At 40.2% G+C, this 24,874-nt stretch overlaps 1 long non-coding RNA gene across 1 annotated transcript; it reads left to right on the top strand.

Annotated features, from left to right (window-relative positions):
* The first annotated feature begins 22,249 nt into the window (after positions 1-22,249).
* Positions 22,250-23,561, top strand: LOC148374115 (uncharacterized). The gene is made up of 2 exons (XR_015852868.1): positions 22,250-23,286; positions 23,349-23,561. It is a non-coding gene; the product is annotated as an uncharacterized LOC148374115 (long non-coding RNA).
* Positions 23,562-24,874: the final 1,313 nt, after the last annotated feature.

Consider the following 24,874-nt stretch of genomic DNA (forward strand, 5'->3'; position numbering starts at 1 on the left):
TCTAGCAGCATTTGTGCTGTGTTGATTTAGTGCATAATATGTCTATTGTCTAAATTAACGACTAGTCATTTACTTTGAAAAAAATCGTATTGTATCTAACATCTAATACAGTGGTTTCGAAATTGTGGGCCAAGGGCTATTGTTGACATGCCGACAGTATTTAAGCGGCCTGCACCATTTACTAAGTGGATACTTGGTCCTAAAAACACTGTTTTAACACTGTTCAATTTATATAAATGTTTTTGTAGTTGGCACATTACAGGATTTCGTATCAAAAAGGCCCTCATATTCCTCATATTTTTTGTATGGGGCCTTTGGAGTAATACATTTGGACACTTTTGCCTTGATAGACCCCATCCCCTATAGATGATCCACTACAATAGTCAAAAAGCGTACTCCCTGGATAACTTTGATTTTAGGATCCTCCACTTCATGGAAAACATTTGCAGTGGCATTATCATTTGTAGTTTACAGCCTTAAATAAAGGGCCGCTTCCTCCATGGTCCCAGTAAGAGCCTAAAAAAAGAAAGAGAGAGAGATAGGGGTCATTTGAGGTGCCTAAACCCATCAAAGCTGATCCTCCCAAACATATTGCCTTGTAGTCCTCTCATCTTGCACTATTTTCTTTTTCTTTTCCATTTGCTTTTCCCATTGTCGAACCTACAGCTACCTTTGCCTTTGGAATCACTCCTTCCCTTTCCATTCCCTTCTTTTCCTGTGTGATGACGCACACCGTCCCATTTCTCACCTCAAACGCTGGCTGTGTGATCTCTCCATTTAGTGCCGTCCTGTTTATTTTGCGCGTGGAGCCCAGTCATGGCGACACGAAACGCTCCTTTCTACCGAGACGTTTATTATGGTTAGATGTAATCATAAGCTTCTGCGCAACTGGCTGTCGTGCCAACGTTGCGCATCCTGAGGCGTTGAAGAGGGGGAAAAATGAGTCTTGGTAAGGGAGGATGGCCAGGAAACGTACCTCAGTGGCGAATTTGCATTTAGAATAACTAGGACAGAGGTGGGCGGGATGGAAAAAACATTTTAAAGGTCCAATGCGTTTTTTTTTTCTCACTATCATAGATTAAAAAAAAAACAGTGCGATTTAAAGTTGCTTTGAGATTGCTGATCCTTTTCTGCTTGGTCCTGTACTTTATGTCTAGATATCCTGACAAATCGTCACAGAGACCTGAAGTTCTCCCTTTAAGACACTGTTGCCTTTCAAGGCACATTGACAAACCAGGATTATTGGCATGATTTTGGCAACACTGAGGAATTTTCAGACGCTCCCTTTTCAGAACCGCAGAAAGGTAATCTTAAGGGATTACCCTACTGTGCGGGCTATGATCAGACTTAAGACAGAAGATCTCTAGAAAACAATAATCAACAGCCTATTTTTGGTTACAATAATACACTCCTATGTTTTCTTTTATTCCACATTTTGTCAGGTAGTTTTAGGCGGCTTCCCATCAGACTCTAGATTGAATTGGTTGATGTGTTGATAGTGTCGTGTGGCTTGGCACCACACGCTGCACATTCATAACTGTTCTTCCTGTGATTCCTCGTCAGGAGTTTGGGAGTTGTCCGACAATTTTAACAATGTGATTACCAGCCTTGAGGGTGCTGCACAAAATTTTAAACTTTATTACCCTCTGCTGTCATCTTCTGGCATAAAGTCATGATCACAGCCTCAGTCAGCTCATACATCAAGTAAGTGCATTTCTTCGACACGCTTTGGGTTGGTGTTTGGAGTGTATTCGAAACAGGTTTTTATTCTCATTTTTACCATTTTCATGCAACATGAACAAAAACTGCAATGATTGTTTTGCACCTGGTGACTTCACACTCTCCTTCTGCCATATAAAGCAGTTGTACCTCTAAAGGTACAATGTTGGCAAGGGACCTTATTCACTCTATTTGTAGACTTCAGTTGAGAAGTTCTAAAATGTGCTGTTGAGTTAGCGTTACATCATAAGTTCTATCGTGTTACAGAGCTCTGTTTTCAGTCACAAATACCATCGATCACAATAAATGACTTTGTTTGAGCTTAACGTTTTTACCAGGACGCACGGCGAGCAAGCAATTGTCAACGTGGCCGTTGTCTGTTTTCACAGTTTCTCCTCTTCGGGGTTGACTTTGCCTTTTACACAAGGGTGCACGGTTAAGTGGAGAAGCCTCTGTTGAGACAGCTGGGTCTCAAGCCCTTGTTGTTTCAACACATATCTCCCAGCGCCCTTGCGTGTCCACACACACGCACATGCGCATGTGCAAGAGATGCAAACAGCCCCTACAAAATACTATTGATAAACAAACACTGTTATGTCAGCGATGCTCCTGGGCAAACACGCCTTGTGCGTTAGTCGGCCTCTTGTTCAGCCTCATAAAGCCTAGAATAGCACCAATACGCACTGATGTGACAGCATTCGCACCCACAGGCAAGAGCTTCACGGAGCAAACTTTGCAGTTGTGGGCTTAAAGAATATGATGTACCAATATTGATAAGGCGATTTACAGTGCGAGTGCTCTGATTTGCCACAACTATTATATTAGCTTTTTTCCCCATTTAATTTGAACTTTAAAGCCAAAAAAGTCACCAATACTGAGATTTTGTCAGGGACTTTGATTCATACTTTCAACCTGGAGATGTCTCAAAAGAAGAGCGAGAAGAGTTAAAATCGGGAAAAGACAAGCAAACTTTCGCTTGTTTAGCGCTATTCACTTTAGGACCTTTACGAAAATGTCATGTATGGATAGTATTATTCTTCAGGTATAAGCAAGTTTGACTAGAACATGTATATTATGTATGGAAATGTTTATGTATTTTAAGCGTACCTGAATGTATACTACTTTAGTACATGTTCAAAATAAGGTGGATTAAAATAGTTATGCATTATGCAATTGTTACTCTAAAGACATTTGTGTTGCATACAACATGCCAAACATATTCTAAAAAAATTGTCTTTAGAATCTCAGCTATTGGTAGGATTCAAACTAAGATTAAACTCATGGCATTTTATTTTTAAGGCAATGAGTTTGCCACTCAGCTCATCTGCATTTGTATTGAAGACGGCCTTCGGTATAGTCAATATACTTTTCACTAAAATAAAGTAGTATGCAGTAGTTTTAAAGTAGGTAGTTTTAAAATATATATCTGGATATGTTAAAGCATTAGTTTTCTCGAATAAACTCCTTTCCTAAGGCTCCTCAAAGCATCTTAATCCCCTCATTCATATTATGATGAAAGCATCAGGGCAATTAAGGGTTACGTTTTTGACTCAAGGATACTTGGTCAGAATGGTTGATTGTCACATCCACCCCCTTCAGGTTGGAAGATGACCATACTGTTATTCTTTTGAGGTTGGGTGAGTATAGTTTTATGAATAAACTCATTTGACTCAAATCTGTATCAAACATACTGATCAAAATGAATGTGCAATGGTCATTCTTTTTTTTTTAAATGTTTTTTTCCAGAGACACCTACTTTAGGCCACAGTGGGACTTTTTCTAAGCGATATTGGGACTTCTTCAACGGTCAAACCTAATGTCAAAGAATGAAATATCTCTACGATTCCTTTTCTTGAAGCTCTAATTATCCATAATCAATGATTTTCTGCCTTTAAAGAACTTTTGTTGAGTGTGGAATAGTAACCTTTGAGTTAGCAATGCTATATTTTATTGTTTGAAGTGGAGCGTGTGAACGCTGGATCTCTACACACCTTGGTGTTTTACCACACCCTGTAGCTGTCTGAATAGCAAACACTGTGTGTCTGTGAATGCGCGCGCACGTCAGCGTATTCATTTCATGTTGCGTGCGAGGGTGTAATTATTACTGAGATCGTGACATTCAATGACATTCAAACACTGACTCTGGCGCTACATGCTGGGTGCCTTCAACTGTAATCCATGCAGCACTTGGCAAGATGGGCCGCTTGTGAGACATTCATCTGCGGGAATTCCAGATGGAGACTTTATGTAGAAGAGAACATCTCATGGGACCACAAGCCCAGCCCCAAGCTTGTGGTTCTGCTCTGTGTGTAACTTTATCCTGGGCCTGGTTCTTTGCCAGTACACCCTTCCCGCCACCGGGCCTCCACTTAGTCTATGGCCCTGCTGCCATGAACAACACACACGAACGGAGGCAGGAAAATGCCCACACTTTTATTCCACTACGCCATCCCTTTTCCTGAGCCTGCTCTAATTTGTGCACTCCCTTGTCCAATTGTACTCTCAACACATTCATCTGAATGTTTCCCTAACAGAACACATACCCTATGTTATTTTCTAAGGCTCCGTTTTGATGTGGATCAAAAAGGTTTGAGAAAGTCCCTAACTTTCATGGTCTTTTGGGATTTTACAACTTTACAAGGGCTCAGAACAATGAAAGGAATGTCTGAGGCACTCCAGTTGCATTTGACCGTAGCATCTCTGCCTCTCAGCAACTCGTGACAACAAGAGGCGCCTTGATCTTGTATTGATATCAGATATTGTTCTAATTCCATTGAAGAAAACAAAGTATAGTGTTTTATCCAGGTATTAGCTCCTATATTCGCTCCATTATTGACGCTTATTTTTAAGCAGACCATTCCTGTTTATGTTACTACTCCAGCGTCTTCTGTATTTAGCATCCAGAGACCATGGTATCAAAGTAACTTTTCACCTGAAGGAGGTAGGTCTTTGCATTGACCATAACTCTTATTTTAGAGGCAATGTACTCAAATGAAGGCTGATATTGCTAAATTTGATTGATCGACTAAAGAAACCAGAATAGCCGAAACTGCATAGTGTCTGATTTGGTTACCAACCAACATCAAAAACTAGAGCAAGTAAAAAATTCTCCTGAAATTGGATCGGATAATATTTGAATCGTAAAACCCCGCGGGCAGCAGTATATGAATTGAAAAAATTGTATCAGACATTCATAGTAATGACCGCAATCACAGCTGAGGGTTCACATTATGAAAAGCATCTGCAGGGGAGTTCACCTACAGTTTAGCAGGAAGCTGGACAAACAGGTTAAGGAGAACTAATTATGTCATTCATAAGGGTGGAGTTCAAACTGCCAGAAGACGTGAAACCATCCCTTTTGAAGAAACAATTTATGCCTGACCTTCGTAATAGAGACGTTTCTACACCAACAACACAAATGTTACATCAATGCCCCCATCAACAGGTTGCAGCTTTTGCAAAATGTCATGAGCCTCAATGAGGAAGACGCAAAGTACAACAAGCAACAGAAAGTCGAGTGTCTCCTCACGCGAATGGTGCACCTACCTGAAAGAACATTGTTACTCCTGTCTTTGGTCTTCCGTTGACTCTCAGCATGATCCCCAGTGGTGTGGCCCGAGCGCCCTGGTGTCTCCTTCTCGCTCTCACCCCCTCTCTTCTCCTTCTCTCTCTTTTTCCTTGAACAGTGCAGACACAAGAGTGTGTGAACGCGAGTGTGTCTGGAAGCCAGACAGGGTGAGAGTAAGCGAGTGGGCGGGCCTGAGCCCAGGCCAGGGGATTCCTTTATGACGATGTCAGACGAAAAGAGACCTCCCCTTTCGTGTCTCTCCTCCACTTCAATTCCAACAGGCAGTACACCCGTTTTCCTCCCCCACAGGAAAGGGGGCAGGGAGCTAATTGGCCACACAGCCGCTAATAAATGAGCAAAGGCGCTCAGAGTCAATAGAAGGCAGGAAATGTGCAGAAGTTCAGCAGACAAACATGATGATGTGCATTCTGTAAAAGGCCGTCGACGTTTTTTCAGAACATAGACTTTAAAATACAGTAGTTGTTGAAAAACATCTCTTTTTGTCCTAATATCAATATTTTGGACGTCTTTGACCAAAAAAAATGATTGATGTTGACCATTTACCATTAGTTACTTGAGATGTATCAGAAAAAATAATCAAACAATTGAAAATGACACAAAACATGGTTATATCAACCAATGCCTCACTGAAACAACATGTGTCTTCCACACTATAAGGCGCACCCCTAAAAAAATAGTCTTTTGTCATATATTTTTAATACATAAGCCTCATCGGGCAATAAGATGCATGAAATTGAGACTAGAGTAAGAACAACCGTATTCATGTCCAACAGAAATGTTTAAAGAGCCAAAAAAAAAAAAGCCAAATCTGTCAGGAGCCACAAAAAACCCTTATATAAGCCATATAATGAATGCAACACATGCTCTATTTATCTACAGTATATTAGCCTGCTATCAAAATGACTAAGTTAGATGCAGCACATCCTGTCTAGAATGACATGACTACTCGGTTGTATCATCCTGCCTCAAGTTTAATTTAGTTATTATATTATTGAATTATAAACTATTTATTTGGTTTGATAAAATTAAAGAAATGCAATTAGGAAAATTCAATTTTTTACCTCAATTTTATTTTGAGGATTGGAAAAAAACAACAACAAAGGTTCCTAATGTGCACCTTATCTTTGCAACAAAAATAACATAATAAAACGGAGCATGCGTTTATAAAAATAAAATTGCAACCCTTTGAAAAGGTAAAGTACACAAAATCACAATAATGCAGTTTACGTTTGATTTCTCTGCAGGTACTTTTCTTTTTTTTACCTTTGACCTCCATGGCCGATCACATAGCCCCCAGTTTGTTTTAAAACAGCCTCCTGCTTGGCATGTAATACGGCCCCTTTCAAATGAGAGGGGCATGGGCCACATAGATCGGCCCTCACACAGAGGACACGGAAGAAAACAAGCGAAGGAGGAATGCGTTTACTTACCTAAGTAACGGGTTCAATGTAGTCTAATGTAGTGGAGTAAGAGTACTGTTTCTTTTTCACAAATCTACTCAAGTAAAAGTCAAGAGTATAGGGATTTGAAAATACTCCCAGAAGTACAAAATGTCCCCAAACTTACTCAAGTAAATGGAACGTAGTAAATGTCTTTTGTTACTACCCACTTTTGTATATGCACGTAAAAGAACTTGTATAAATTTCTCTTTCTCCAGACATACAGTATTTACAGATCTCACAGAATTCTCCGGTGTTCTTCAATCCACACGATCTGTACCACTATACTGTAAATGGAGGATCCCCATACGCAAGTCCTAATCTAAAAGCCTATAAACGTCTGGATTCTTACCAGTTCTCCGTAGCTGGTATGGCTTTCTGCGCTTCGTTTTGCCGACAAATACACCCCTGGCGTGAAATGTCCCCTTCGCGCAAACATTATTAAAACAACTTTGTATCTAAAGTTTTGGGAAAAATAACAGAACATGAAATGAAATGATCTGCATTTATATAGAACAGCAAAGCATGGGGCATTTACACTTTTGAGCATGTTGAAAATATTTACATTGGCGAAATATCTTCTGAACTTTCGTTTCCCGTTTTATCCGTTGATAATTTGACAGTTCATTTCGGCCAAATAAGTTTTATGGTGGAGCATATAGCAGTTTTCAATACATGCAATATTCGGACGATTTCTGTTTCGAACCGCTGGTTAACCGCAATAAAAGCAGCTTGTTTACGGAGTAAGAAATGGCAACGGTAAGCCACTAACGTAGCTAGTTAGCGCTTGAGTCTCTTTGACGTGGCTTGTACCTACTAAACATAAAATTACTCAGAAATACATCAAACGTACCTGGTAAAATATCCTCGCTCCAAATCCTAGAATAATTTGAGGGCTGCAAGTGCCTCTTCTGTCTTCATTAAAAGGGATGGAATTCCAAATCAGGCTTAGAAACTTGCCCACCACACAGCAATAAATCACTATTGTAAAAGTTATATTCTTCTGTAGTGGTTATTGATATTTGTTTCAACTCAAATGCTCATTCAAGTGATGCCCGCTGCCAGGGAAGGCAAAATGAAATGATGTCCGAAGGGTCAATAGTAAAGATAATATTTTGTTGAAAGACTTGTTTTCTGCGTCTGTCTTTCGCAACCATATTGACGTACAGGTGAAGAAGTGGACCTGAGCAGCCTGTGAAAAAGTTCACTAAATATCCCACCATTGCGATTTTCTATTAAATTTGATTTATAACTGACATGTTTTAAGGGTTGACTCAACCTGGTAACGACATAGTAATGACATAAGTTGATGCTTTAGAAATGTATATCGAAATAGTAGCCCTTTGCACCAATCAGTAACAAAAAGTAGCTCTCAGTTTCAAAAGGGTTGGTGATCCCTGCCGTAAATTCTAGTTACTGCTCATAAAACCGGTTTTGGCTACTGTTGCAGCAATTATCTGTTATCCAGATTTTGATACTTGCCATTCCCCATGATTGAGAATTTTGAAATCACTTAATATGTATATTTTAAATTAATATTTTTTTTGTAACCATAAAACTACCCCTTTTATGATTCTGACCACAAAACTTCAAACGGTGTCACAATACAGTGATACCTTTGCCTAGGAGCTTAATTTATTCCAGGATCATGCTTGTAGCTCAAATTGATGTGTGATGAGCAAATTCTCTTAATATGAAATTATTAAAAACTAATTGGTCCCTTCCCAACCTCTCAAAAGGAGAAAATCAAACAAACAAAATGAATTAAAAACATCTTCCTGATCACTAAAAACACATTCAATTAGTAATTAAAAATATAAAATACTGTAATAAGTAAATAAGATGAAATTAACTAAAAAAGATGCTAGTTTTTTATGAGTGTGAGGTGTGTGCTTGGTGCAGAGGGTCTTTTAAAGAAAAACTTATCCAAGGAGATTTGTCTCTGCCTCCCCTTAAAAATGTTAGAGGAAAGCTTATGGCAAGTGTCATTAAACAGAGCTGTCAATCAGTTGTGACCTTTTCTGGATTTCTTTTTTTTAAGAAAAGCAGCAACTTCGCCCAGCTAAACTAGCACCTCTCTAATCTCCCATTTAGATGCCTGCTTCTTCGGTTCGTCCTCCTCTTCGCTGTTTTTGCAACAGAAATATATAATATATCGGAAATTATTATAGCGAAGCTCCTCATTACTTGTTCTGCGGCTTTGTGATCGGCACTCGCTGCTTCCCGATTGTACTTCTTGGCTTGGTCACTCACATGAACACCGCGTGTTTTTATGTTATCTTTTGCTTCTTTTCATTTGTCACTATTCTCCTTTTTCTCAGACACGTTACCGTTTCCCTTTACAGAACTCATGGTTAAGAACACAAAAGTCAGAAGAAGGAGATTATATAAAATACGATAAAAGAGATGTGATCGAAATGACCTTGGTGTGGAATACTGCTACTTGACAGATACAAACAAGGGCGAGAAATCAGGTGCCAGTGGAAGGCGCACGTGCAAACTGGACCGAGCTGATGGCAGTGAGCGGTCTCTAGTGGTAGCCTCTGGGACAGCTCGTGAACTGGATTGTCCTGCGTAAAGCGACCAAGATTGTGTGTGTATCGAGATTCTCGTGTGAAGAGATGCTCGTTTAAAGAGGTACTGTATTCTGAGAGACGCTATTAGAAGTTTGACAACTTCCCCTCAAGCCTTTTGTGTATTAGTCTGAGAACAACACAGACAACTACGCCCGTGTAGACGTCACACATTCCACTTACAGGCAGATGCACACACACTGGCTTGTCTCTTAGCAACACATGCATTGAGGCCAGAAGGAATGACTCTGCTGGTAACATATGACCACAAACACTTTGTCTTTTTTTCCATCATAATAGGTAAACTTTGTAATTATTTCATTGTATTAAATGTCCTGTATTGCTCACTACAACAATAACAGACTAAGCATACCTGATGTGAAAAAAAGAGTCTCCTTTCATTGTAGTAAAAATTAGGGTGCACCCTCCTTTCTGATTTGGACTCAGTCAGCATTGTAATTAGCCAAACAACAGAATAGACATAACAATGAACTCCAAACTTAGACTTCACAGAAATATGTTAGGCCACTCCCACTCCGCTGTAACAATTTAAAATTCTTTAGTTTGTGAATATGCTAAAAAAATTATGTTGCATATAGAAATGAGTGATTTGAAAAAACAAAACAAAAACAGATTTAATTTATTGTTTTTATGTTTTCTAAACTGGATCTACTATGAATGTCGTGACCAGAACGGAAACAGGACCCACTTGCGTAGCGTTTCTAACAAGTTTTCATCAGAAGAAAGAGAAAGGGTTGCGCCCACGATCCGGTGATCGCTTGACGCGGAAAGCAGGTCACTCTGAACGCGGAAGTGGATCTTCCGTGGCGAGCGATGGCGGTGTCGGGAACGGAAAAAAAACGGGTCAGTAGCCGGGCCAGCAGAGCAAAAACGTAGTCGGGGTTGGAAGCGAGTCGTAAGCCAGGACGGGAGAGCAGACGTGGTTGAGATAAAAAACGGGTCGTAAGTCGGGACAGGAAAGCAAACGTGGTCAAGATCAAAACAGGTCGTAGCCCGAGATAGACGAGAGCAAAAACAGGACAGGTGGGAGTCAGGGTCGAAAAAGGCTTGGCTAGTATACACTGAGGTTCGCAGACGGACTGACAGCAGGTGACAGAAAGGGGTGGGTTTAAATAGGGACAGGGAGCCAATCAGAGTCCGAGGCAGTTGGCACCAAAGGAGCGGGCACAAGAGGAAAAGGAAAAAAAAGAAAAAAAGGAAAATAAAGAAAAAAGAAGAAATAAGGAAAGCCGGAATAAAGAAGAGAAAGGAAAATAAATCAAAAGGAAGGCAAACAGAAAACAAAAAAGATAAAGGAAAAAATAAAGAAAGACGAGAAAAAAGAATAAAAGGAAAGAAAAAATCGTACCTTAACAGCAAGATGGCATGCAATCATGTCAGCTCACTCTAGGTGAGGGTCATGTTCCATCTAATGAATACAAATTTCTCCCAAAAATGCGCGTCTAATTGACAGTTCTTACAGTTTTGTTCATTATCAAACAACAATTGTTTTATTTAATGAATGAAGTTTGTTTTGCCACTAAATAATAAACCTCCTTTTAGGATACAAGTATTTTTTTCATTTGATTTAATTTATATCTTGTTTCACACAGCAATACTAATCATGTCCCTGTTTGAAATTCTATTTATGGTGCTGTTATTGTCGTTTTGCCTTACATTAATTGAACAAATCAACTCTGTTTTTTGTCTGTTTTTGTTTTTTTAGTAACTAGTAGTCAAATAATTTACCACGTGAGTGCCTTAATTTTTCCGTATGTATTCTTGGATACAAATGCCCCAGCCAATCACGTGAGATGCTAAGCCGGCTGACCATCTTGGTGCGCGTGTGAGTCATTGTGTAACTATTATTGGCCCCCATGTCTGCGAGACAAAAAATATATTAATAACACTTCCTCTCAGTTGTTATGTCCTGTCAAATCAAATTATAAGTCAAATAATTCGAAATATTTTTTTTCAAGGGGAAAATGAAGGATAAGCTCGAACTTCCATAACAAAAAGCTTAACAGAGCATGCAAAATGTTGCCTATCATACTTTGTCTTAGAATCAAATGATCTCATTTTAAAAATCATTTGCCACCATATAATCATTACTGTACGACAGAGCGCAATATGAACCCAATATTTCTAGATGACAGCGCCCAGTCAACTAAACAATGGAGAATAGTGCCAGATTGCAACACAGGCATGGTTTTTTTTTTGCCTCTGTCATCGGTGGTTGCTGCAGGTAATAAACCAAATTGCAATGGCTTGTTATCGTTCCTTGAGGTTCAAAGGAAACTTCAGCCACATGATATTGGCACCAATGACACGGAAAGAGAAGTGTAGCGTTTATGATGGATAACTTCCATTGTTGTTCAATTTGGATGTATAAATTGAGGACTTGATTTGTGGATGAAATAGTTATGGTAGTGAATCATCAATAAAGTACTGTCACCCTTTCCTTTGGGCGCCACTTAAGTATTGGATGAATAATGTTGGCAAAAACATGGATTAATTTCTCTCAAAGGGTGTCATAAATGTTTCCAGACATCACCTCGGTGTTTTGTATTTAGAGAATAGAATAGAATAGAATATGCCTTTATTGTCATTGTTACAACATGGGATATGCTGTGACATGCGTTATGGAAAACAGCAGCTTGCCGTTTTCCTTGGTGCCGCCACAAAAACACAGAATAGTCGTTGCTTAAAATGTAGCAAAAAAAGCGATGGGTTGTATTCCAGAATTTAACTCAGATAATCTGTTCCAAAGTCGGACTGCCGTTGCAGGACCTCTCAGAATTACGGACGACCAATCCCGCCATATGTTGAAACAGATTTATAAATAGTTTCCAAAAAATATATGTCATCTAAATACATGAACACATGTGTGTAATACTTAAATATATGAGGTAAATGCAATTTATATTTTCACGCAATTAGTCTTTTTTTGTCCTTCGGTAATTTCAGTATGTAATTTGTCACAACAAAATGTTATTTTATATTGGGGGGGGTCATACTGGCTGAGCTTTTCACTTATTGGTTGATCAATAAGCTCACCAATCAATTGCGATGCAGTTTCCTTCAGGAGGCAAGACATAAGTAGCCGATTCGTTCATGGCGGATCAACCAATAGGTAAAAAGCTGCGGCAACTGATTTCTTGTTTGTATAATATTATGTTGTGATAAATGTATGACAAAATACATGACAGAGAACATGACAAAACAAACACCGAAATAAATGATGGAAAAATTAAATGACAACAAGCATGAAAAATATAATATTTGGGTCTATCTATTTATCTACCTACCTTGGTCATATCACCCGAGAGGGGTTTCCGACAGCAAGACAAACACATACACAAAAATGGGAAAAAAGTAGCAAAAAAAAGGCAAAAAAATGGACCATGGCCAACCCAAATGCCCAAACACCCAAACAAGTTAAGCACCTTGGCACCCAAGTCGGTCATGCTTTCGTCCCTCCGGATGAAACGGGACACAAGAAAGCGGCCATGTCACTCGGGTCAGGGCGACACAACACACTCTTCTGTTCAACAGTAGGGCCCGACAGCTTTCGCTGGTTTACCCCTGCCGCATCATACAAGTGACCTGCCTATCCCTTAGAATGCATCCAACATCCCACTATCCTTTCACAACACCTCTCCACTCATTCATATCACGAACAAGAGCTCTAGCTTCCACTATATTTCGAACTCTCTCCTGCAGTGCACTCATAACACCATCCATCCACGTCAATCGCGGCCTTCCTCTTGGTCTCCTTCCATTTACTTCTGCTCTGTAGATCTTCTTCAACATTCGCTCCTCATCCATCCTCTACATGTGTCCAAACCAACCATTTGGGTATTAGTTGATTTATTTATGTGTTCATTTCTGGGCATTGGTTCTTTGGGTATTTCTACTGATAGCTGGATCTGTCCTTCATACAGAATCAAGTGCCCACGCTTGTCACTCAGATGAATGGTTTTGTTCTGATTTGTTTTTCCTTTGCTTGTTTGTGTGGCAATTTGTCGCTAGGTAGAGTTCACTTGACTTAATTATAATTGCTCTTTCTGCCTATTAAAACAAATGCCGAGAAAAGTAACACAGTAATAAAAAAAAATTACCTGCCTGCTTTTATCAGTACACATGGTCCTCTTGTGGATGTTTTAAGAGCTCATGAAATTGTTGTTTTTTTTTAAATGCAGATATTATTGATAAATCATTGCTGTTACTTTAGACTGGGGATTCCCTTAGAACAGGCAGGTTCTGAAAATAGCTCTCCAGTGATGGGTCATTGTGATTTTCCAGGAAATTTGATTTCAGGGGTTGACTTAGCCTATGTATATACTTCTAATGATGAAAACCTGGGAATAACATAGTAACAACATACTAAGTTGTCATTTTAGAAACGCACATCAAACCGGTAGTCCTTGATACCGATCAGTGACAAAAAGTAACCCTCAGCTTTAAAAAGCTTGGTGACCCCTGCTTCGTACAATTATAAGAATTGCTACAGTATATTGGGGTTTTTCCGTCTTTCTTTAAAAATGTATTTCATTCTTTTTAGAGCCTTCATCTTTTCTAAATAAGCACTGGTGATATCGATTTTGGTGCCTGACCAGCCAAGAGTACACAATCCATCCTGGTTTTGAAAAAAAGTATTAAGGAACATCACTGATTACCAAACAATACTTATATTTGTAGACTTGACTTCTTCACGGAAGGCAAAGGAGCTTTTTGGGAGGTTTGTGTGGCTGTGCTTGTGCTGACCACGGAAAGAAGGAGGCGGTGGAGTCTCTTTTTTCTGTTACTTTGTAAGTATTTATGGAGCTTTTGATGCTAGTTTGTCTTTGACTGTCTATTTCTGTGTACATTGCAAGTGACACACTTTACAGTATCCAGAGTTGTGTGTAGATTCACAGAACTCACGGAACATCTTGCATGCAAAGACACACAAACAAACAACTGCACAAGCCTTAACTTTGAAATGTGGCAACCCAGAAGAGTAATCAAATGAACATGCGTTTTTAAATGTTGCATCCTGTTTTTTTCCCAACTGAAGCTAGCCTCTACATGACGTAAATATTACTATATTTAGACAACATCCTCGACCTGCATACAACTTAATAAAGGGAGGTTTACATATAAAACAAACATTTGATATACAATCAAAATAGCCCGAAAATACCAAAATGTTTGCAATTATTATTGGTTTTAATGGACTTTTGGTGGCGTGAACGCTTTATGGATCGAATGTATTGTGCTATTTCATTTTGGAAAGCAATGAAAGAGACTTTTCTACCAGTGAATTTGCCTTTGTGAATGAAGAATTTCACTATGATAATAATAAGACTGACAGTAAAGGTTTCTTTTGACTTCATATGTCTCTGATTCATAAATACCTTCTACAATATCTTTCCAAAATAGTTGGAACTCATTGTCAATCTTATCAGTGATAAAATGCCAGATTTCAGACCAGAATTTTTTTCCTTTGGCGGGGTAAATTTTGGGAATGATTTTAAATGTAATTTCTCTTTTTTTTTTTTTTTTTTTAATAAATGGCAATTGGGTAATAACCAGACTTTTTTAAAACCCAAATTTGGTGGTATTTGTTAAGGGAGCCTTGACACGGAATCTAGCTAAAGACACTTTTGGAGAAATAAAGTACAACTGCGTACTTTTTCACAGAAATCAGTTCAGTGTGCGGTCGCACACTAATTGGATTTATAAAGTAGTTTAGTTTACTGGTAGATTATATGGCCTTAGAGCAGGAGTGGACAAACTTTTTGATTTGATGGCCACATTGGGTTAAACATTTTTGCACAGGGGGAAAATTGGTCAATTGATGGGATTTTTTTTGAGAGCGTGAAAAAATCGAGCTAGGTATGTATTTAAAATTCTGAATTAATTTTGTGAGAAAATGTCTTTTTTGGCCTTGATGCTGCATATTATGAACCACCATGCCAATTGAATAACAACCAATAAGTGACATTAAGGTGATTTATTAGGCGTCACTGTACCACTCGCGCAAGCAGGCACACCCTCACGTTGGATTATGACCTAGTTAAATGGTTTACACACCTTGGTGTCTTATTGTGTGTTTTGGAGTTTCAGTTTATAGTGTCAGACTTTTAAGATTTTCTTGACGGTCCACAAATATATGTGTGCAGTGCACTTTGAACCTCTTGAAAAAAGAAACATAGTGGGATTTTAAAGTGACTCTATATTTTGCAATGTGTGAAACAACTGGATATAAGTTGTTGTTCCCATAGTAACTTAACGAAAGTAAGGCTAATGCAAATACTAGAGACCTATGACTTGCACATATTGAAGTGACCACAACTTTCAATTGGTCTTTTTCCATAATGTCAAGTTTGCATTCGTAAAATCTGCCGTAAAGAAAAGCTGTCCACTTTGTGCAGCAATTACATCGGCAGATATCTGATACGCATCCGACTTTCATCCACTTTTTGACGAGCGCTTATTCCGCTGCTCGTTTCTCTACTTTGTCATGACTCATATCCAATTAGTTTTGCTTGGAAGTAAATTAAAATGAAATGTGAATTCTGTTACTTGAACTGCATCATTTTGGAGATACTAAAATTACATTTACGACGCTAACTGATGAGGTGTACGCCACTTCTAGTCCTCAGTATGGCAGCCATCTTCTTTCAAGATGATGAAATCCTTTGAAACATTGAAGATTGTGACAAATGAACGGAAAATAGGGATTTTCCCATAAACGACCAATAATATTTCATCTAACCTTCATAACTCAACTGGAAGGAGTGCTTTGATTTTGTAGTTTTGCTGTAGTTCTATATTTGTAGTATTAATATTAGTAAATATCCATCTAAGATAAGATTGTCCTTTAATCTCTCTCTCTCTCTCTCTCTCTCTCTCTCTCTCTCTCCCACTCTCTCTCTCTCTCTCTCTCTCTCTCTCTCTCTCTCTCTCTCTATCTATCTATCTATCTATCTATCTATCTATCCACTGCTGTATATACAGTTAACAGCAACACATCAATGGTGAAATCAGATTCATTGTTTAAATTAGTTGGTGGCATTTTAATGTGGAATACAAGTTTAATCATGACTTTATCATGTTTAAATCTTGGCTCAAAACACACTTCTATTCTATAGCTTATGAATGACCTATATTTCATATTGACGATGTCTGTGTATTGCAATATCCATTGCAGCCTGGTCATCCTGGAAGGGGAATTACCTCATGTGCCGTCCCTTCTCAAGGTTTCTTCATCTTCCTCATGTTGAAGTTTTTGAGTTTTTCCCTGCCCTTATGTAGGTTTTGGATCAGGGGATGGTTTAATAACAGTCTGTAGTTTGCAATAATCTGTGGTCTGTGCAGCCCTTTGAGACTCATTGTGATTAAGGGCCATACAAATAAACATGACTTGACTTGACTTAACTTTAGACTGTTAACTTGCAAGACAAAACCTAAAGCTCAGCTCAAGCCGTGTCAATCACTCCAACATCTCTTAGCGTCGGCTGGTAGATGGCCTTCAACTCCCTCATCCTTGGCAGCACCACCTTGAACGTTTTCATTAATTTCCGGGACCCTTGAGGTCACTGCTTTTGATATGGTTGGCTCACTCGGACCCCAAAGTAAGCGGTGGGTCATAAAATGTGCAAAAAAGAGCTCGCATGGATTGGACTGAGGCAGCGGCAGTCGTTTCCAAGGCGGCGACTGGATTCACTTGACTTTGATTGCTCTGGCCTTATTCTCTCTCTCTCTGTCTCTGGTATTTATGCGTCGGCAGTTTCCATGGAGACAGGACACACAAACAGTGTGGCGGTAGACAGGAAGTTCTGTGGAACCACAATGGCGTCATTGCGGCTCTGCACTCGCTTGCCTCGCTTTGTGCGTCTGCCTGAGCCAGCTCGTATGCTATTATCCTTAGCAAGCGCGACCGCACGGCTCGGCTCAGTCACCGCCTCTCGGCTTTTTCAGCTGCGGCCTTATTTGCCACTCCTCTTTCTCATCGGCCATCTTTGCCGCACTTTGGAAAAAATGATTTGCGGTGTTCGTAGCGCTTGCTTTTTTGCTAATTTGCGCCTTTTTCAATGTTTATAGCAGTGTTTCTCAAACTTTTTTGGAGCCAAGGCACAGTTTCTTTTCATTAAAAAGTCTCAAGCCACATTTTCCATCGGAAATGTTTAAAAAAAAATTTGCTTGACCAGTTTAATCATTTTTTGAAGCTTAAAGGTAGGGTGACTCATTTGAGATGTCCTTAAAAAGTTGAAAGTCAATTTTTTTAAGTATGTGTTAATTAAAGCTCAACTTAGTACAAAGAGCCCTTATGCTTTATTTTATTTGCCTATCTGCTTTTATCTTACACTTATCTGAATCGTTCAGGGCGGAACGATTTCGTTTCAAGGAGCAGTGTGAAGTCATGCTCCTGCCTGCAGGTTTTTTTTCCAGTGCAGCATGAAAATGGTGAGGTAACAAAAGGCCTGCTTCTACTAAAGTTCAAAATCCACCTCAAACCTCATAAAGATGAAAAAAATAAGGGTTGTCAGAGTGCGTCTAAGAAATGCACGTACTTGCACGTGCATCACGAACAAGTTCACTAAGGGTGCAATCATGACTTCAAGCCAAGTGAACGGGAAAGAGAGTAACAAAGTTTAAAATTTTGTACAGCTCCTTTAAATGATCATGATTTCAATGCTTTTGCAATGCCATCAAACTTTATTTCTGTTATTTTTGTTTTTTATTTTGTGAAAATCCTTTGGTAAAATAAGAAAAACAGCAGAATGAATGATGTGTGAGATTTTTACCTCATTTGATTATTAATTTGAGCAGTGAAAGCTTTTTCAAAGAAAATAAGCTCTTAAATATCATACCTGTCAACCTCAGTCAATTGCTCCCGTTATTAATGATTGCAATACCGTCTATTAAGAAATAATAAACTCTACAAACACAACAAGTCGCCCATTTACTCACATTAAGACTGACTGATTACCACTCCTTCTTAATTAATTTCCCCACTTGCAGTAAATCAGTGTTGCTTATTATACGTAGCATTCCACTAGCAGCAACTTTCACATGCTTATTACATGGAATGCAAAATGACAAATAAAAACCTTTTGTTTAGGATTGAATCCGTCCAGCACATTCATTTTGTAGAGATTTTCATTTTTCTTTTTTCTTACTAATTGGTTCTTCCATGCTTACTTTCACGATTATAACTTGTTGATTATTCGCCTATCAGACAAACTCCTGACTTCATAGTAGATGGAATCAGATATAAACTGACATGCTTGTGCATATCATGCGTTATCAGCTATGCAGCAATATGTATGAAAAATAAATGCTTGATCGAAGATAACCTCTGTTAATGTAGCGTGTCAATATTAGCGATCTATAATGATGTTGTTGTCTGCTACCAATGGCTGAGACGATCTGAATTAGAGCCAAAATAGGCAAGATGAGATCAGTCTTACAAAAACAAGTTACAAAAATATTCCTGTACAAAAATTGTTATATGCCCTTCTCAATTTAAAATGATCAATAAAAAAAAAAAACTCGAGTGAAACGTATGTTGACAGGTATGAAATATATATTCTCTGTACTAACTCATGAGCAGGTAATAAGTATATAAAAAGAAAGAAAATAGTAATCTGCTGCCACGGACTGATATAGATGGATCTTTTAGTTAATCGGAATGACCACTGGAAAAAAAGCAGATATTGAACAATAGTATGTATTTTTCTTGCTGCTCACCAGGCAAGGTTTAGGACACACCAGTTTTCCCCAGTGGACTGGTTCAAAAACACTGGTTTAGACCAAGTGACTTTGTCGGGTTTGTGAGATTTGCTTACTTAAAAATCCTGAAGCGCCCCATAAATTTGCCGAGAACGTAAGAAGAGAAAGTTATTTTTAATTGAAACCTAAAAACACAAATTGTAAACCAAAATACTTACACACACAATGGTTATGTAAGGATGCTCCCATACAAAACATTTAAAAGAAACTAGACCTTTGAAAATGATTTTAGAAATATATATTGTTTTGGGGGGCAGCACGGCGGAGCACTGGTTAGCGCGTGCGCGGCACAGTTCTGAGGTCATGAGATCGAACCTCCTGTGTGGAGTTTGCATCTTCTCCCGTGCTTGCGTGGGTTTCCTCTGGGCACTCCGGTTTCCTCCCACATTCCAAAAACATGCATGTCGGGTTAATTGTCCGGTCCAAATTGTCCCAAAGTGTGAATGAGCGAGCGAATTGTCTGTCCCTGTGTGCCCTGCGACTGGCTGGCAACCAGTTCAGGGTGTCCCCTGCCCACTCTCCGAAGATAGTTGGGATTGGCTCCAGCACCCCCGCGACCCTACTGAGGATAAGCGGAGCAGATAATGGATGGATGGATGGATATTGTTTTCGTACAAACGATCAATCAGTGAACAGTTAATTTCATGCAGGTACACCTACACATTTTTTTCTGGGTAGAGACATGTTTTTATTATCTTATTTTTTGTAAACATTTTTTTAAAACATTACTTATTAACACGGAGAGTAAAATCAATAGTTACTTTTCAAAATGACCAGAGAGCGCTCTTGGTTAGCAAAGGTGATGAAGCTACCTATGTAGCAAGCATGTCGTATGCTATTCTCTGAGTAATCATATTACTATGCGTATGCTTCAACTATAGGCTAAACTGCAGATCAAGGGATGCCTTCACACCAATACATAAAGTTATACCAAGTCGGAAAAATCCACAAAAGAAAACAAAACAATATTGAGTGAGAACGGAAATGGTCACACCCAAGTTGCTTGCTGTCCAATGAAAGTCGCCTTGCCATACTCAGAACTAACCAATGAAAAGGCTTCTAATAATGGGTCGGTCAAGGCCTCGCCAAACATGTTGTACAAATCTATAAAGTTCTGCCACTGCAAAAGAAATATAAGAAACTTCAAAACTTGTTTGAAAAACAGATTTTAAAGGAATATTGCAGACCTGGGCACTCCGGTCCTGGAGGGCCATACGTCCTGCCAGATTTTGAAGTTTGCTCCTCTTTAACTCAGGTGATACAAATTATAACCTAGTTAGCAAGCTAGCAAGTGCTGGTTAGCGATACTGGTGATTGGAATCACCTGTATTGGATCAGAGAAACCTAAAAAATCATGCAGAACATACGGCCCTCCAGGACCGGAGTGCCCAGGTCTGGAATATTGTGTATTATTTTGCACCTGTTATTGGTAAAAATAATCCAGTATCCAGAGTAAACCCACGCAAGCACGAGGAGAACATGCAAACTCCACACATGAAGATGTCTTTTTGTGCGTTTGCCACAAAAATACCACAAAATACTAAACAATTAAATATCAAATCCAGTGCTTAAAAACAGGGTCTAACATATTATTTTGTCTTCATTCTGATTCGAAGAAAATACTACAGAAATACTTCAAAAATACTACAACAGTAATTCCATAATACAAAAATACTATTACAAAAATAATACGACAGAAATACAAAAAAATACAACTACACTAATATTAAAGAAGACTTTAGATATACTACAGAGATGCTAGTATGAAAATACATTCTACAGCAATACTACAAGAATACCAATGCAGTAACACAATAAAAACAATTCTGCTATGTAAATATTATGACAGAAATACTACAAAATACGACTACAGTAATACTGATAAATCATGACACATATACTACGAAATTTATACTGTAGAAATGCTACAAAAATAAATTAAAATAAAATAAAAGTACAGTTATACGATAAAAATACTACAGAAATACTAAAAAGATTCCATAAAAATATTACAAAAATACAACTTCAGAAATACTACCAAAAAATACAACAAAAATAAAACTACACTAATACTACAGCAACACTACAACGTTATGACTGCAGAAATAATACAAAAATACAACTACAGTACTACTACAGCAATACTACATCAATTCTACTATGGAAAATACGAAAGTACGTTCTTATTTTCATCATATTTAAGCCTATCCCGTCCTTTATTAAGGAAAATCGTTTTCAAAACCCTTTAGATTTTGGGGGTGCTTGGGTGTAATTTGGGGGTTGCCCCAAAACAGCCTGTTTACACCATTGATACAAATATTTATTTTTATTTACAAATCTTTTTTTGGAGAACAAATCCACTCTTAGTTTGCAAATCTCTTTTTGTATCACATATCATACTTTTGCTCCATTTCCGTTTGAAACTGTTTTTGTTCGGGGGTAAAGACACAAATTTCTTTCCATAGGAATCCCTTGCATGGCAAAAATGAAGTCAACAGGTGACCCGGTGAGCAGTCATGCGTGTGCTCGTATTGCGGAGCCTTAGATCAGAAGGTCCAGTCCATGCACCTCCTGTTGTGCCTTGTCTTTTGTTCACATCCAAATCCTAAATATACTCTCCTGGAAAATCCCCTATGAATAGATATCGTCTTCTTCCCGTCCACCTGCTAAAAATAGTAAAGCCAACCCCGGCCCACTCGCATACTGTATCCCCCCGGCCTTTCCCACTTGCTCACTTTTGGCACTCGAGCTTTTTGTGCCGCGGTTCTTTTGTTGTCTTCCACACCTCAAACCGGTGTCTTCCCTGACGTTTTCAACTCAACGACCTGTAAATTGACACTGCAGAGACTAAGCCGGCTGCACGCTCCAAAATGCACCTGAACTGCCGCGTTTCACAATAATTCACAAAAGTTGCTATCTGAAACGCGTTTCCCTGTGACTCTAAATGATGTCCCATTACAGTTCATGGCATCATGCCCTGCGTGGCATTCTAAGTAGAGGTGGGCGGGTCGATCCAAATATCAATAATATCGATACTCACCAAGTACCTGGATTGAAATTGATACTATTGTCCAAGGTTTGATAGTTCACCCTTCCATCAATTTCCTCAAAGCTCAAATGACGCACTCCTTCGCTTCTTGGCTTGACCCGCGGATCCCCGACGCTGCAGTTCAGCTAGCAGGACGCACGCTACACCGATACGACCGCAACGAAGACTCCGGCAAAAAAAGAGGTGGGGGACTATGCATTTACGTACATAATGCGTGGTGCAATAACAGCAGAATTATTGATGCACACTGCTCGCCCGATCTAGAGTTTCTGGCGGTATCGTGTAGACCATTCTATATACCGCGAGAGCTAACTGTGCTCATTGTGATAGCTGTTTACATTCCTCCGGATGCTAACGCTAGCACAGCGCTAAACCTTCTACTCGCCGCTATAAACATCCAACAGCTTGCACACCCCGACGGAGCTTTCATTATCGCTGGCGACTTCAATAAGGCATGTTTAAGGACTGTTCTTCCAAAATTCTATCAATATGTGAACTGTGCAACAAGGGGTGAAAAAACTTTGGACCGCGTTTACAGCAACCTCAGAAACGCATACAAAGCTTCCCCCCTCCCCCACCTAGTAAATTCGGATCACCTATGCCTATCCCTTACCCCCTCATACACCCCCATCCGAAGGAAAACAAAACCTGTAACGAGGACAATACAAACGTGGCCTGAGGGAGCCCTCTCCAAGCTGCAGGACTGTTTTGATCAAACTTGCTGGGAGGTATTTGAACACCATGACCTCCAGAAATTCACTGACACGGTTTTATCCTACATCCGTTACTGCACGGATGAAGTCACAGTATATAAAAAAATCAAAAACTACCCAAATCAAAAACCCTGGATGTCCAGCGAGGTGCGCACCCTCCTCAAACACCGCAACACCGCCTTCAGGTCCGGAGACAAGGCTCTTTACGGGGTGGCCAGGGCTGACCTGAAGAGAGGCATCAAGGAAGCAAAAGCAGCCTACACAAGGAGGATCGAGCACCTCTTCGCTGGAAATGACCCGAGGAGGATGTGGCAGGGCCTCCAACACATCACCAACTTCAGAGGCCACAACCTGGCAGCTGTTGAGGCTGAGGCTTCACTAGCTGAGGACCTTAATCAGTTCTTCGCTCGCTTTGAAGCTGGTAGGCCACAAACAGCCACATCACACCTACCAACAACCAGCAGCAACTCTCTCACATTTCAGGAGCACGAAGTTAGGCGTGCGCTGAATACCATAAACCCCAGGAAGGCAACTGGCCCGGATGGAGTACCAGGGAGGGTACTCAGGGACTGTTCCAATCCGCTGGCTGGGGTCTTCACCACCATCTTCAACCGGTCCCTGTCACAGGCGACCGTCCCACCTTGCCTCAAAACCTCCACCATCATTCCCATCCCCAAAAAGTCAGCAGTGGAAAGCCTCAACGACTACAGGCCTGTAGCTCTTACGCCTGTGGTCATGAAGTGTTTCGAGAGGTTAGTGTCCCGGCACATCAAAAACTCCCTGCCACTCACACTGGACCCCCACCAGTTTGCCTACAGGGCAAACCGCTCCACTGACGACGCCATAAACACAGCACTTCACACCGTGCTGAAACACCTGGACCACCGGGGGAGCTACGTCAGAATGCTCTTTCTGGACTTCAGCTCAGCCTTCAACACCATTATCCCGGAGATCCTGGTGGAGAAACTTGCACACCTAGGACTCTCTCCCTCCATCTGCCACTGGATAATGGACTTCCTCTCCAACCGCCCACAGTCGGTGAAACTCGGTACCCACGTCTCTCCCACCCTAACACTGAACACTGGCTCCCCCCAAGGTTGTGCACTGAGCCCCCTGCTTTTCACCCTCTACAGCTCCGACTGCTCACCGACCCACCCCACAAACACTATAATTAAGTTCGCTGACGATACCACCTTGATCGGCCTCATCTCTGAAGGGGACGAGGCGGCATACAGGGATGAGGTGGAGTCACTTTCAACGTGGTGTTCGGAAAACCACCTCATATTGAACACCACAAAAACAAAAGAACTGATTCTGGATTTCAGAAGGAATGGCAGGAATCCAGCACCACTCACCATAAAAGGAGACTGTGTAGAGAGAGTCCACTCTTTCAAATTTCTGGGTGTGCACATATCCGACGACCTCTCCTGGTCTGCAAACACCAGAGCGGTGGTAGGGAAGGCCCAGCAGCGACTGCACTTCCTGAGATTGCTCAGGAAAAATAACCTAAAACAGCAGCTGCAGGTGTCCTTCTACAAAGCCACAGTGGAGAGCATCCTAACATACTGCATCACGGTGTGGTATGCTGGGTGCACAGCAACAGACAGGAAAAAGCTCCAGAGGATCATCAAAACAGCCCAGAGAATCGTCGGCTGCTCTCTGCCCAGTCTGGAGGACATTGCCTGCTCTCGCTACCTCAGCACAGCAGAAAACATCATCATGGACTTTTCTCACCCCGGCCACCACCTCTTCGACCTGCTGCCTTCCGGCAAGCGCTACAGGTCACACAAAGCAAAAACAAACAGACTCAGAGACAGCTTCTTCCCCACAGCCATTACCACCCTAAACAGACACCGCACAAAAAAACTGAAAACTGTTGCAAAAAACTACCTCACACGAATGTAAAATGGTACTCACGTACATGCTGTCTGCACTATGTTTGTTCACTGCTCAAAACAGACACAGCACAAAAAACCTGAAAACTTGTGCCAACACTACCTCATACGTAT

The sequence above is a fragment of the Urocampus carinirostris genome, chromosome 1 (assembly GCF_059441175.1).
Source record: "Urocampus carinirostris isolate Australia breed hairy pipefish chromosome 1, RoL_Ucar_1.0, whole genome shotgun sequence".
Classification (NCBI taxonomy): Eukaryota; Metazoa; Chordata; class Actinopteri; order Syngnathiformes; family Syngnathidae; genus Urocampus; species Urocampus carinirostris.